This window comes from Rutidosis leptorrhynchoides, chromosome 6, assembly GCF_046630445.1.
Source record: "Rutidosis leptorrhynchoides isolate AG116_Rl617_1_P2 chromosome 6, CSIRO_AGI_Rlap_v1, whole genome shotgun sequence".
Classification (NCBI taxonomy): Eukaryota; Viridiplantae; Streptophyta; class Magnoliopsida; order Asterales; family Asteraceae; genus Rutidosis; species Rutidosis leptorrhynchoides.
Window position 1 is genome coordinate 209,811,568 of NC_092338.1, and position 17,529 is coordinate 209,829,096.

Genomic DNA, 17,529 nt, shown 5'->3' on the forward strand with positions numbered 1-17,529 from the left:
AAATCTGGTGATTTTAGAAAGTTACCCAAATTAGATGTAATCGGTATGGAATCGAAGAGGAAGTTGCAAGGATTCCAAATATGTAATTTGTTTAGATTAAAGCTTGCTAGATTTGAAATGGATGATGATTCTTTGTGATGAAGTTTGAGAGAAAACTTGAAAGTATTGAAAGAAAATGAAAATGAAAATGGAAAAAGAATGGGGAGGTGGGTGTTGATTAATCAAAAGCTAGTCACATCTTTTTTGCTCCCTTGGCGAAATTAGTCCCTCGAGTTCGATTGCAGGTGCGTGAATTACCTAAACAAGATATTTTGAATACGCCTAACAACGAAGGATGTTATAATCATATAACGGACTTTAAATAAATAAACAGAAAAGTAAACAGAAAAAGGTGGGATGTTACATTACCTACTCCTTAAAAGAAATTTCGTCCCAAAATTTAAGTAGGCGTAGTAGTCGTTGTTTCTTCCTCGGGATCTTGCGTTTCCGGAACCGGAAACAAGTGAGGGTATTTCTTTTGCATTTGATCTTGCCTTTCCCAAGTAAACTCGGGTCCTCTTTTGGCATTCCAACGAACCTTAACAATCGGAATTCGGCTTTGTTTCAACGTCTTGACGGAGGTGTCCACAATTTCAACCGGTTCTTCCACAAAATGAAGTTTGTCATCAATAGTAAGTTCTTCGAGAGGGATGACGATATAAGGTTCGGCAAGACACTTTTTCAAGTTAGATACATGGAAGGTAGGATGAACGGAGCTCAATTGAGGTGGAAGATCTAAACGATAGGCAACGGTTCCAATACGCTCCAAGATTTCGAAAGGACTAATATACCGCGAATTTAGCTTCCCGCGTTTCTCGAAACGGATTACACCTTTCCAAGGTGCAACTTTTAACATTACACGGTCACTGACTTGAAATTCGAGGTCATTGCGTCTCTTGTCGGTATAGCACTTTTGACGACTACGGGCCGTCCTAAGCCTATCTCGGATTTGAACGATTTTCTCGGTTGTTTCATGAATGAGTTCGGGTCCGGTGATTTGTGCGTCGCGAACTTTGGCCCAACAAAGAGGAGAGCGACATTTTCGGCCATACAACGCTTCAAAAGGTGCGGCTTTAATACTCGAGTGATAACTATTATTGTAATAGAATTCGGCGAGAGGTAAGTACTTGTCCCAAGCTTTTCCAAAATCGACAACGCAAGCTTGTAACATGTCTTCCAAAGTTTGGATTGTGCGTTCGCTTTGTCCATCGGTTTGAGGATGATATGCGGTGCTCATGTCTAAACGCGTTCCCAACGCTTCTTGTAAAGTACGCCAAAATCTAGAAACAAAACGGCCATCTTGGTCGGAGATAATCGATAACGGTATACCGTGTCGGGCTACTATCTCCTTAATGTAAAGTTGTGCAAGTTTCTACATTTTGTCGGTTTCTTTCATAGCGAGAAAGTGTGCGGATTTGGTGAGACGGTCAACAATAACCCAAATAGTATCATAACCGCCCACCGTCTTTGGTAGCTTGGTGATAAAATCCATGGTTATTCTTTCCTACTTCTATTGTGGGATTTTGGGTTGTTGAAGTTACCCTGACGGTCTTTGGTGTTCGGCTTTGACCTTGGAACATGTCAAACACTTAGCAACATAAGTAGCTACGTCCCTTTTGATGTTCGGCAACCAATATTGTTCTTTATGGTCGTGGTACATCTTATTGGCATCGGGGTGAATCAAGTATCGTGACTTATGGGCTTCATCTAAAATAAGGCTTCTAGATCCCCATATCTAGGCACCCAAATCCTTCCGGCGAAATATCGAAGTCCGGTCTCCCTAACTTCGAATCGAGAGACGAGAATGTTCAAGAGCTCGTGTGAAACATTTTCATCCTTGAGAGCCTCATCTTGGGCTACTTGAATTTGGCTATTAAGGTTTGTGTGTATGGTAATGTTTAAAGCTCGGACACGAAGAGGCACCGCTCTTTCTTTTTGACTTAAGGCATCGGCTACTACAGTTGCCTTTCCGGGATGGTAACGAAGCTCGCAATCGTAATCGTTTAAGGTTTCAATCCACCTTCGTTGTCTCATGTTTAGTTGCTTTTGATCGAAGATGTGTTGAAGAATTTTGTGATCGGTAAAGATAGTACTCTTGGTTCCATAAAGATAGTGTCTCCACATTTTAAGTGCAAAGACAACGGCTCCGAGTTCGAGATCATGTGTCGTGTAGTTTTAATGAATTTTGAGTTGTCGAGAAGCATAAGCAATGACTTTCGTTCGTTGCATCAACAGACACCCAAAACCATGTTTCGAGGCGTCGCAATACACAACAAAATCATCGTTGCCTTTGGGAAGTGACAAGATAGGAGCGGTGGTTAGCTTCGTTTTCAAGATTTGAAATCCGGATTCTTGTTCGGTTGCCCAAACGAATTTTCTTCCGTTATGAGTTAACGCGGTTAGAGGACGAGCGACCAAAGAGAAATCTTTGATGAATCTACGATAATATCCGGCGAGACCCAAGAATTGACGAATGTGAGTAGGAGTAGTAGGAGTCTCCCATTTACTAATGGCTTCGATTTTTGATGGATCGACTTTAATACCTTGATCACTTACAACATGACCAAGAAATTGAACTTCCTTCAACCAAAATTCACACTTGGAGAATTTGGCATAGAGTCGTTCTTATCTTAAAAGTTCAAGCACACGTCAGAGATGTTCCTCGTGTTCTTCTTCGTTTTTAGAATAGAACAAAATATCATCGATGAACACGATAATGAATTTATCAAGGTACGGTTTGCACATGCGGTTCATAACATCCATGAACACTGCCGGTGTGTTAGTGAGACCAAATGGCATGACAAGGAATTCATAACTACCATAACGAGTCCGGAAAGCAGTTTTGGAGACGTCTTCCTCCTTAACCCTTAGTTGATGATAACCCGAACGGAGATCGATTTTCTAATATACACAAGACCCTTGTAATTGATCAAAGAGGTCATCGATGCGAGGAAGAGGATATCGGTTCTTAACTGTTAATTTGTTTAGTTCACGATAATCAATGCACATTCGTAGGAATCCATCTTTCTTCTTAACGAATAAAATCGGAGCGCCCCAAGGTGAATGGCTAGGTTGGATAAAACCACGATCAAGTAGTTCTTGGATTTGACTTTGCAATTCTTTCATTTCGGATGGAGCGAGTCTATATGGTGCACGTGTTATGGGTGCTGCTCCCGAAATAAGATCGATTTGGAATTCAACCGGTCGATGAGGTGGAAGACCCGGCAATTCGTCGGGAAATACATCGGAAAAGTCACTAACAATTGGCACATCATCGACATGCTTCTCATCGGACTCGACTTTCTTAACGTGGGCAAGGATCGCAAAACAACCCTTACGGAGTAGTTTTCTAACTTTAAGGCACGAAACGAGGTTGAGTCCGGTGCAACTCTTATCGCCATAAACAATCAAAGGTTCACCATTCTCGATAGGAATTCGGATTGCGTTAAGATCACAAAGGATATGAGATTTCATTTTGGGTAACCAATTCATACCGATTATTACATCGAAGCTTCCTAGTTTCATGGGTATCAAGTCAATTTCAAACTCATTAACCAAACTGTTTAACGTACACCCCCGATAATATGTGTCAGCGCTCAACAGTTTCCCATTGGCCACTTCAATGGTATAAGTGGTATCTAATGGAAGTGGGGGAGTGCTAAAAGAATGAGTCAAAGTCTTGGATACAAAGCATTTATCGGCACCCGAATCGAATAAGCAAGTAACATAAGAGTTGTTGAGAAGAAACGTACCCGTGACTAATTCATTGTCATCTCGGGCTTCCTCGGTGTTGATATTGAAAGCTCAGCCGCGCGTGTTGGGGTTATCTTTCTTTTTCGAGCATGCATTTCTATAATGGCCCATTTGTCCACATTCGTAACAAGTACCCGTCTTTGGTGCATTGGGCCCCTTTCGAGAGATGGGGGTGACACTTTTACATTCGTTGGCCTTATGACCAACTCCTTGGTACCGATGGCAAATTAGCTTGCCACATTCACCAAAGTGATGTTTGTTGCATTTGTTGCAAAGAGGTAGGTTTCTGACATAACCCTTCTTGCCGTCGAAGGTGAAAGGCTTCTTGGTATAGTTGCTGTTGCTTGATTGGGGGGCTTCCCATTTTCTTTTGTTGTTACCCGACTTATCCTCGGCTTTAGGTGTCGGCACTACAATTTCGTCCACCGTTTCTATCAACTTGCGGGCCATGTTCAAAGCTTCTTGATGATTAGTGGGTTTGGATGACATTACCCCGTGTTTGATGCTCTTTGGGAGACCATCCATGTAAAGTTTAACCCTTAAAGCTTCGAGGTTCACAAGGTTTGGGCACATCACGACTAGTTCGAAAAATCATTGATTATAAGCCTTGAGTTCGTTTCCGACCGCTTTCAAATTTCTTAGCTCTTGTTCGAGCCTTCGGGTTTCTTCACGAGGGAAATATTCGACGATCATCTTTTCCCTTAGGTCGGCTCAAGAGAGGGCGTGAGCTTCATCGGTACCCACCGATTGTACATAGGTGTACCACCATGTTAGGGCGACACTGGCGAAAGTGTGAGTGGAGTATTTGACCTTATCTTGGTCCCGACAACCGCTTATACTAAAGACGGCCTCCGTTTGCTCGAACCATCGAGTGAGAGTAACCGGTCCCCTGGTCCCATCAAAAGTATGAGGTTTGCACCCCATTACAGCTTTATAAGAAAATCCCTCGCTTGAGTTACCGGCTCCTTGATTGTTGTTGTTGTGGTTGTTGTTATTGTTGTTGTTGGAGGAGTGATCGGCCATGGCTGCATCCACGGCGGTGGCTATCATTCGTTGTAGAGCTTGTTCGGGAGTCTCATGGCGTGGCACACGACGAGGAGGCATTGTTCCTTGAAAACACAAGAATACCGTTGATTAGAAAGATATTCTACTGTAAATAAGAAAGATTTCTTGAGGTTGGATGATCACTTTACAAGATTGGAAGTAAGCTAGCAAACTTGGAAGTATTCTTGATTTTATGAAACTAGAACTTATAGAATTTATGAAGAACACTTAGAACTTGAAGATAGAACTTGAGAGAGATCAATTAGATGAATAAAATTGAAGAATGAAAGTGTTTTTAGGTGTTTTTGGTCGTTGGTTTATGGATTAGATATAAAGGATGTGTAATTTTGTTTACATGTAAATAAGTCATGAATGATTACTAATATTTTTATAATTTTATGAGATATTTCATGCTAGTTGCCAAATGATGGTTCCCAAATGTATTAGGTGACTCAAATGGGCTTCTAAAAGCTAATCATTGGAGTGTATATACCAATAGTACATACATCTAAAAGCTGTGTATTGTACAAGTACGAATACGGGTGCATACGAGTAGAATTGTTGATGAAACTGAACGAGGATGTAATTGTAAGCATTTTTGTTAAGTAGAAGTATTTTGATAAGTGTCTTGATGTCTTTCAAAAGTGTATGAATACATATTAAAACACTACATGTATATACATTTTAACTGAGTCGTTAAGTCATCGTTAGTCGTTACATGTAAATGTTGTTTTGAAACCTTTAGGTTAACGATCTTGTTAAATGTTGTTAACCCATTATTTATTATATCTAAAGAGATGTTAAATTATTACATTATTATGATATTATGATATATTAATATATCTTAGTATGATATATATACAGTTAAATGTTGTTACAACGATAATCGTTACATATATGTCTCGTTTCGAAATCATTAAGTTAGTAGTCTTGTTTTACATATGTAGTTCATTGTTAATACACTTAATGACATGTTTACTTATCATTTATCATGATTAAACATAGTGTATCGATATCTTAATATGAATCATATGTATTTAGTAAGACGTTGTTATAACGATAATCGTTATATATATCGTTTCGAGTTTCTTAATTCAATAAATTCAATTTTATGTATATAACTCATTGTTAAAATACCTAATTATAACAACCCTCACTTTTCGACTTCCGATTTTACTAAAATACCTAGAGTTGTTATATACGAATAAATTTAACGTTGACCGAATAAACGTACGCTTAAAATAAATAATATAATTATAAATATTATAAATAAGATTATGATATATAATATAACATAATTACATCAATGTATAATATTTATATTACTTTTGTTATTTAGTTAATAGAATATATAATTAACTAAATAATACATAATATTATAACATTTATAAAACTAATAAAAACTATAAATTAATAATCATAAATTTTAATTTTTATAAAAACTAAATATAATAATAATTTTTATATAAAATTCGTATTTAATAATTAAACAAATATAGAAATAAAATGTTAAATGTTCTTAGAAATATGTTAAACAAATTTTGTTTTTTTAGAATTTTATACAAAAAAAAATCAAAACTATATCTACTTTTAATAAATAAATACAAAAAATACAAACTACTTTTTCTTTTAAGATTTACTTTTAATAAAAATACAAACTACTTTTCTTTTAAGATTTACTTTTAATAAAAATATAAACTACTTTTTCTTATTTTAACTTTTAAGATTTACTTTTAATAAAAATACAAACTACTTTTTCTTATTTTAACTTTTAAGATTTACTTTTAATAAAAATACAAACTACTTTTTCTTATTTTAACTTTTAAGATTTACTTTTAATAAAAATACAAACTACTTTTTCTTATTTTAACTTTTAAGATTTACTTTTAATAAAAATACAAACTACTTTTTCTTATTTTAAATTTTAAGATTTACTTTTAATAAAAATACAAAATACTTTTTCTTATTTTAACTTTTAAGATTTTACTTTTAATAAAAATACAAACTACTTTTTCTTATTTTAACTTTTATGATTTTACTTTTAATAAAAATAAAAACTACTTTTTCTTATTTTAACTTTTAAGATTTACTTTTAATAAAAATACAAAATACTTTTTCTTATTTTAACTTTTAAGATTTTACTTTTAATAAAAATACAAACTACTTTTTCTTATTTTAACTTTTAAGATTTTACTTTTAATAAAAATACAAACTACTTTTTCTTATTTTAACTTTTAAGATTTACTTTTAATAAAAATACAAAATAATTTTTCTTATTTTAACTTTTAAGATTTACTTATTTTATTTTAATTTTTTTTACCTAACATTTTCAACTATAAATACCACATACATTTCTCATTTCAAACTTACACCTTAATCTCTCATTTCTCTCTTAAAGAACTACTTCTAGTTGATATCTCGGTCATTTACTTGCTTTACTTTCCTTTCTTGCGTGGAATACTTCAACTGCTATTTAAGGTGAGTTTCATTTGCTCCCTTTTACTCTTTACATTTTTGGGCTGAGAATACATGCAAATACTTTATTAACTGTTTTACAATATTTATATGTGTGAGTTTCATTTGCTCCCTTTTACTCTTTACATTTTTGGGCTGAGAATACATGCAAATGCTTTATTAACTGTTTTACAATATTTATATGTGTGAGTTTCATTTGCTCCCTTTTATATATATTTTTGGGACTGAGAATACATGCGCTGTTTTTATAAATGTTTTACGAAATAGGCACAAGTACTAAAACTAATTCTATGTGGGTTTAAACCAGAAATATACCCTTAGCTTGGTAACATTAAACTACTTGTCTATGTACGGTAGGCGCGAATCCTAAAGATAGATCTATTGGGCCTGACAAACCCCATCCTGACTATGGGATGCTTTAGTACTTCGAGGTTATTTTAAACACACCTGATCTGGTGTACTTCAGAGGGTAAAACATAAACGTTAAGGCTTGTTACCGGGTGCCTACAACTTATAGAATGCTTTTATACACTTGCTAGTGTACGGATATTTATGAAACTGAAATCTTGTGGCCTATTATTATAACGGAAATGATTGATTTTGATAAACTAATGAACTCACCAACCTTTTTGGTTGACACTTTAAGCATGTTTTGTCTCAGGTGACGAATAAGATGATTGTCATGATTGCTACCTGATGAATTGAATGCTGCTACATGGAGTCTTCATTTCATTACATTTACTTTGCATTAAGACTATTATTATTATTTCAGTTTAAATTTGATGTAAAACTTTTAATGCTTTTGCTGTTTTATTAATAAACGTTTTATTCAAAACGTCTCATATAGAGTCGTTCTCGTTTATACAACTGTGATTTGATATAATTAGTCACAAATACCCTAGGCCCTAATTTGGGGGTGTGACACTAATGACATACTTACTTATCATAATATCATGTTAACTATATATATAATCATATATATATCATCATATAGTTTTTACAAGTTTTAACGTTCGTGAATCACTGGTCAACTTGGGTGGTCAATTGTCTATATGAAACCTATTTCAATTAATCAAGTCTTAATAAGTTTGATTGCTTAACATGTTGGAAACACTTAATCATGTAAATAACAATTTCATTTAATATATATAAACATGGAAAAGTTCGGGTCACTACACATTCTTCAATTTTCTTCATCTAATTGATCTCTCTCAAGTTCTATCTTCAAGTTCTAAGTGTTCTTCATAAATTCTATAGGTTCTAGTTTCATAAAATCAAGAATACTTCCAAGTTTGCTAGCTTACTTCCAATATTTTAAAGTGATCATCTAACCTCAAGAAATCTTTTTTATTTACAGTAAGATATCTTTCTAATACAAGGTAATACTCATATTCAAACTTTGATTCAATTTCTATAACTATAACAATCTTATTTCGAGTGGAAATCTTACTTGAACTTGTTTTTGTGTCATGATTCTGTTTCAAGAACTTTCAAGCCATCCAAGAATCATTTGAAGCTAGATCTATTTTCCTCATTTCCAGTAGGTTTATCCACAAAACCTGAGGTAGTAATGATGCTCATAACATAATTCGATTCATATATATAAAACTACCTTATTCGAAGGTTTAAACTTGAAATCACTAGAACATAGTTTAGTTAATTCTAAACTTGTTCGCAAACAAAAGTTAATCCTTCTAAATTTACTTTTAAAATCAACTAAACACATGTTCTATATCTAAATGATATGCTAACTTAATGATTTAAAACCTGAAAACACGAAAAACACCGTAAAATCGGATATACGCCGTCGTAGTAACACCGCGGGCTCTTTTGGGTTAGTTAATTGTAAACTTTGATTTAAAAGTTTTTCTTCTGGGAAAATGATTTTTCTTATGAACATGAAACTATATCCAAAAATCATGGTTAAACTCAAAGTGAAAGTATGTTTTTCAAAATGGTCATCAAGACGTCGTTCTTTCGACTGAAATGACTACCTCTTACAAAAACGACTTGTAACTTATATCTCTGACTATAAACCTATACTTTTTCTCTTTAGATTCATAAAATAGAGTTCAATATGAAACCATAGCAATTTGATTCACTCAAAACGGATTTAAAACGAAGAAGTTAAGGGTAAAACAAGATTGGATATTTTTTTATTGTTGTAGCTACGGGAAATATTGTAACAATTCTATACAAATCATATCCTAGCTAACTTATATTGTATTATACATGTATTCTAATATATTATGTAATCTTGGGATACTATAGACATGTATGCAAATGTTTTGACATATCATATCGACCCATGTATATATATTATTTGGAACAACCATAAACACTCTATATGCAGTAATGTTTGAGTTAGCTATACAGGGTTGAGGTCGATTCCAAAAATATATATACTTTGAGTTGTGATCTAGCCTGAGACGTATATACAATGGGTCGTGGATTGGGTCAAGATAATATATATCAATTTATTTCTGTACATCTAACTATGGACAACTAGTTGTAGGTCACTAACGAGGACAGCTGACTGAATAAACTTAAAATAGCAAAACGTATTAAAAATATTGTAAATATAGTTTGATCATACTTTGATATATATGTACATATTTGTTATAGGTTCGTGAATCGAACAGTGGCCAAGTCTTACTTCCCGACGAAGTAAAAATCTGTGAAAGTGAATTATAATCCCACTTTTAAAATCTAATATCTTGGGATGATTATACATGCAGTTTTATAAATGTTTTACAAAATAGACACAAGTAAATGAAACTATATTCTATGGCTGGATTATTAAACCGAATATGCCCCTTTTTAGTCTGGTAATCTAAGAATTAGAGAACAGACACCCTAATTGACGCGAATCCTAAAGATAGATCTATCGGGCCCAACGAGCCCCATCCAAAGTACCGGATGCTTTAGTACTTCGAATTCATCATGTCCGAAGGGAGTCCCGGAATGATAGGGGATATTCTATATGCAACTTATTAAGGTCGGTTACCAGGTGTTCACCATATGAATGATTTTTATCTCTATGTATGGGATGTATATTGAAATATGAAATCTTGTGGTCTATTATTAAGATTTGATAAATATATAGGTTAAACATATAACTCACCAACATTTTTTGTTGACATTTAAAGCATGTTTGTTCTCAGGTGATTATTAAGAGCTTCCGCTACCGCATGCTATTATATGGACAAGATTTGGTGTCAGCATGCTTGTATAATATTTTTTAAAACTGCATTCGAGATTTATTTTGTTGTAACATATTAATATTTGTAAACCAATATGTATTGGTAGTGTGTAAGTGTGATATTTGTTAGATTATCATTTTTGGATAATCTAAGTGGTGACTTTTTAACCTTGTTGATAAAATAAAGGTTATGGTTTGTTTTAAAAACGAATGCAGTCTTTGAAAAATGTCTCATATAGAGATGAAAACCTCGCAACGAAATCAATTAATATGGAACGTTTATAATCAATATGAATGGGACATTTCACCATGTATGCATATGTACTCGACATCCAAGCAAGTATCAAAATAGTTTGCGGAATCATGTAACACATAGCGTTCAAGGACCTGAGAAAACATAGAAAAATATGTCAACGAAAACGTTGGTGAAATCATAAGTTTAGTAAGTATGTTGTATTGAACCACAAGATTTAATATAAAGTTCATTATCCAAATCGTTTGCATTCCAAAGTTGTTGTATGTTCGCGAGCACCCAATTATCAAGACTTAACTATTTTACGAACCCCGTTATCATAGTGTTAGAACCTACACTATACCCGAAAATATATTTCATCTGCTAACGGTATCGAACCGTCCGAGTGAGGGCGCGTCAAGCCCGTATGGATCCACACAACATAAGTTCATGTTTTACACCCTACAAGTGTAGCTAATGATAAATGAATTGGGCATTTTTGTTCTAACTCGCATGTGGAATGTTTGTTTCCGTACTTGTATCCAAAGTATAAAAGTATAAAATGTATATGTTTCTCATCCCATGATTTAAAGAATAAAAGTTGTTGAAAAGATGGAACTATGATCTCACCTCGAGTGCACGAGTATATAGGTACTTCATAAAGTAAACGTGTGCAAGAACGAATGCTAGTCTTGACCTAAACAATAGGTCGTATCAATATCGGTAAAGTATGAAGTCGGTCAAAGTTGTTCAATTAGTCATATGGCTCGTTATGACTTGATTATATAGCATGTAAGTCAAGTTGTCAAGTTTCATGCAAGATATAAATATAAAAGCATGTTAGAACGATTGGATAAGTATTTGGTTAAGTTTGACTAAAACTCAAACTTTGGTCAAGTCAAAGTCAACGAAAAAGTCAACACATTCGGTTCGGGTCTCGGACAATTTTTCTGAGTTATATAATCATATATGAGCATGTTTGAACAAGTTACATGTTAATCGGAGGTGCGTAGCATAGTTAGAATTAAACAAAAAATGACCAAGTTGGACAGCCCCTTGCAGTCATCTGGACGGCATCCAAAATGGCTGGACGGAGTCCAGCAATGAAGGTGGACGGCGTCCAAAGTTTGGGACGGCGTCCAAACACCCGGGCTGCTGGATTTGCTGAAATTTCACAAGTGCACGAACCAAACTTCAAACCAACACAAATCATGAACCCTAAACATACAAAACGCATAGCATACATTGTTGGAAAGGTAATTTAACGAGGAATACAACTAAACATATTTCATCATCCAAATCTAAAATTTACCATAACCGAATTCTCGTTGAATGATCATTTAATGCTCACCATTTAATGTTTCAAGCTCATAAATGCAATTAATGATTTATAAACTTAATACACACATATAATACGCCGTTTCATAGGTAATTATGCATACAATACTACTAAACACTTACAAACAACACTGCAAAGCATTTAATGCATCAAAATTCACATTTAAGACTACCAAACCCTAACAAAAAATCATAAACTCATCAATCATGTTATTGGAGTCTTTCCAAGTCAACCTACATACCAAATTGAAGCTAGTGATGCTAGTAACACATTTAATACATGCACTTTAACATCTTTCAACATTTAATCAATCAAATCTCAAGATTAAACAAGTCATTTTTCAAGTTAAAGCTAGTTACACCAAAATGAAAAGAACAAGCAATTAAATCACATATTCATGTTAGACTTGAGCCATAGATACTAGTTAACACTTTTATGAGTCGAGAACACTAAGAACAAGAAATCTAGAGTTTTTGAAAAGTTATCCAAAAGAGATGAAGTTGGTATGGAATTGAAGAGGAAGATGCAAGGATTCTAAATATTTAATTTGTTTTGATGTTAGCTTGCTAGATTTGAAATGGATGATGATTCTTTGTTGTGTGAGTTTGAGAGTAAAAGTGGAAGTAGTAAGGAAATGAGGAGGTGAATGAGTGGAGGAAGATGGAGGTTGACCATTTGACCTAGTCAAGACTTTGGTCACTTGGCAACATTGGTCCCTCGAGTTTAAAAATGGGTGCATGAATTAACTAAACGAATTATTTTAAATACGCATTTTAACTGAAGATGTTATAATTAAATAACGGACTTAAAATAGTTAAACGGAAAGTAAACGGAAAAAGGCGGGTTATTACACTCCATCTCGACCCCGTCTCGAACGTCTCGACCTTTTTAGGACCCGACTGTCTAGACTCCCTCTCAAGTCTTTTGCAACCTTGGTTCCAGCTACACCGACCACACACAAACCTTCTTTCTAATGCATACTCGGAATCGAAAAGTAAATCCCTAAATAACTAATCGCAAGAAGGTGGGAACGATGGAACAACAACATAATAAACACGGATGACGATTTCAGGTAACCTGAAACCCTAATTTTATTCTCTTGAAACTCATTATTTTTAGGCTTTTCTTTATTTTTTGATAGGACCCTAGATGTATGAATATCGTGTATATTAATATGAATGTTGAGAGACTTAGTCAAAGAGTCAAGGTTGACCTCTTAAGTGCTTTGGCGATGTGTGATGGCTTCTAAGGATGCTTTGTGGGATATATAGCCCTCATCTATATCCCACCATTCTAAGACTTAGAACAAAATCTATGCAATTCCTGGGGTTCTAAAAATCTCCCACTTTGCATCGATTGTGTGTAAAAATTTTGCATCCTATTTAATTACATACAAAAAATCTAAAACTACTAGTCTACTCTTCGATTTATGTATGTTGCCGTTGTTGACGATCTTGAATTTCTTGAAATCTTGGAACTTCTTGAGAATCTTCTTCAAATTGCTGAAGACCCCGTACTTTTCCTTATATCCCTCCCTTAAAATGTGATTAACTCTTAAGCATATTTTAACCTGAGAGGGAAAGGATATCATGTAACGACCCAAAACGTTATATGAGAAAACACACTTTTAATAAAAAAATTGCAAGAAATCTGGCTAGCCCCAAATGCGCGGTGCGCATTCATTTGCGCGACGCGCGCTAAAGCGCGGAATGAAGTCAGAACCTATGACTGGCACCACATACCTGCAATTTCCTATTTGCGCGGCGCACTTTACTACACGAAAGTAGCTGCCATCAGTTTACATGTAGAAAGCCAAATTTCCCAAACGCAATCGCTTAAGTCATTAATTCGTTTACGACCAATATAATTTAACTAAATCAAAAGATTTTGAGTTTACAAAAAGGGTAAGATGACCCGTACATCACCAACAATATTTTCAACTCACGAGTTTAAGTACCAAACAAAAGACGAGCATGGTATTTGGGATTAAACTACCCCAAACCTAGGTTGAAACACAAAAGCGTCCACTATCATATCAAAAGTGGGAGATCTCTAATCCAAATGAATACCCTTGCCTTTATCCACACCGAAACCTAAAAGAGTAAACAATGAGAGGGTAAGCAAAATGCTTATTGAATGCAACAACTATACATACACATATATAATCTACTTACTTGCAAACACCGACAGATTTACCACATACATGCTAGCAATCTAATTAGCATACCATCACAAAGTATAAAGCTAATGATCTCTAATACCGCAAGCTAGCATAACCAATAGTATATAGTCGATACAATATAATATACTAAATTACACATATAACCATGGTTAACCATATCACACACACACTCAAGGGAACGGTACTCGTACAATGACCGTTATTGTACACTAACCCCCTAGGTGGACGTACGCACTTACCGAACCACCCTTCACGCACATGTGGTCTCCATCGCACAAAAGAGTAGTGAATCCACACGTACGGATAACACTATAGTGAATCCACACGCACGGATAACACTAACCACAAACCTGCAAGCAAATAAACTATATACACATATATATAATTATTCCACTCACCTTTTAACCGAAGAGTGAGAGTACGTAAGATACGCTCCACAACCGTCAATGAAATTCACCTATTACATTATCACAAAATCAACGCACATCCAAATAGAGCTTCCAACCCGCCTAATTAGACACTTGGTGCACATGTTCACCATTTGCACCCACAATGCTACTCTTAAGTATAAACCACCAATAATCACTAGAGCTAGTGACCATTGTTCTAACTTACCCAAATATACATCATTAGGTCATTAAGTTCATACTAGTGCACTTTTAACCTAAAAACCTGTTTTGACCTAGTAATGGGACAAACACTATACTTGCAAGTCTTACATTTCCAAATCACTAGTTAGTCAAGTTTATTAGTGAACTTAACAAATTTTAACTCATAATACTATCAATTTCATCAACTAACTCAAAATTACCATCTTTGGGGTTCTTACACTTTCACCCAACCCATAAACCCCCAATTTCACATGAACTAGGGTTTATATACTTACAAGTCTCAATTATGACCCCTAAACACAATTAATTTACAAAACTCAGTTGAAAGACTTACCACAACACTTAGAGTGGTGCTAGAAGGTAGAAGTGAGAAAGAATAGACCCGATCTAGCAAAACCCGCTTGAAAAACTTCATAAACACCTTTCTCTCTCTACCTTCTCTCTCTACTTGAAGGAGGGGAAGATGAGGTTGGCGGATGAGAGTAAATGAGAAATGGATAAGCCTCAATCAGTTTTGTGGCCTCAAACCCGGATCTAGTGTGAGAAGACCAAAATACCCACTTCAAAATGGGGAAAATGAAGTGAGCTGTCAGCTCAGTATGCGCGCCGCGCATCCAGGAGCGTGCCGCACGTTTCTTCAGTTCCAAATTTCAGCATTTGTTTATATAATATGTACAATATATACATTCGAGTTTCGTGTCTTACAACTCTCCCCCACTTGAATCGGATTACGTCCTCGCAATCCAAGCCGCATGACAAGTAGGAAGATACACAAAAAAAAACTCTTCGGATTCCCTCGTGAACTCGGAACCCTTTCGATGACGCCATTGGACTTTAAAAGTCCTCACCTCTTTGTTACGCAACATCTTGACCTTTTCATAAAGAATGGAAATCGGTTCCTCGACATATTCTAACTTGTTGTTCAAGGAAATCTCATCCAACGGTACCCACGTCGAGTGATTCGCAAGACACTTACGGAGGTGGGAAACATGGAATGTGTTATGAATCCCCGCAAGCTCTTCGAGTAACTCTATTCTATAAGCAACCTCACCAACACGAGCCAAAATTTTGAAAGGCCCAATAAATCGAGGAGCTAACTTTCCCGCTTTCGAAACCGAATAATACCTATCCATGGCGAGACTTTAAGCATCACCATGTCACCTTTTTGGAACTCAATCGTGAAACGATCTGTCCCAATCCATCTGGACGAACACATTACATTTGGTTACATCGTGAGGTACTTGACCTCTATATGATACATTTTACAAACATTGCATTCGATTTTAAAAAGACAAACTTTCATTTCATCAAAAGTTGACGGCATGCATATCATTTCATAATATATCCAACTATAATTGACTTAATAATAATCTTGATGAACTCGACGACTCAAATGCAACGTCTTTTGAAATATGTCACGAATGACTCCAAGTAATGTCTCTAAAATGAGCAAATGCACAGCGAAAGATTTCTTTCGTACCTGAGAATAAACATGCTTTCAAGTGTCAACCAAAAGGTTGGTGGGTTCATTAGTTTATCATAATCGATCATTTTCATCATTTTAATAGACCACAAGATTTTCATTTCCATTTCTCATAAATATACGTCTCATGCATAGAGACAAAAATCATTCATATGGATTGAACACCTGGTAATCGAAATTAACAAGATGTATATAAGAATATCCCCTATCATTCCGGGACATCCATCGGACATGATAAAAACAACATCGAAGTACTAAAGCATCTGGTACTTTGGATGGGGTTTGTTAGGCCCAATAGATCTATCTTTAGGATTCGCGTCAATTAGTCGATCGGTTTACTAATTCTTAGGCTACCAAGCAAAAGGGCATATTCGGCTTCGATCATTCAACCATATAATGTAGTTTCGATTACTTGTGTCTATTTCGTAAAACAGTTATAAAAGCGCATGTATTCTCAGTCCTAAAAATATATATTGCAAAGGCATTTAAAAAGGGAGTAATGAAACTCACTTATTGTATTTTGTAGTAAAAATACATATGACGACATTGAACAACTGAACAATGCAGGGTTGGCCTCGGATTCACGAACCTATATCAAGTATATATATTAACACATATAATCACATAATTCATCCTTCATAATATTTATATGTTAAGTGTTATAGTTATATAAATATATATATATATATATATATATATATATATATATATATATATATATATACACACTTTATTTACATTTTATATCTTCAGTTATATTTTATATATAGTTATTTTGTAAATACTCAATATTCATATATATAGTTATACTACAATACATATTTATTTGTAGTTGGTATTATTTCAAAAATCAGTAATTTGTTATATGTAATATTTATATAATAATGTTATTATGTTAGTAGTAAAAATAATAATACTGTAATAATAATAATACTAATGATAATAATAGTGATAATAAAATAATGTAAATAAAATTATATATATATATAAAAATCATGTAAATGAAAATAATAATAATAATAATAATAATAATAATAATAATAATAATAATAATAATAATAATAATAATAATAATAATAATAATAATAATAAATATGATAATAATAATGATAGTTATAATTTTAATTAAAATGTTAATTTTAATGATAATGATGATAATAATAATAATA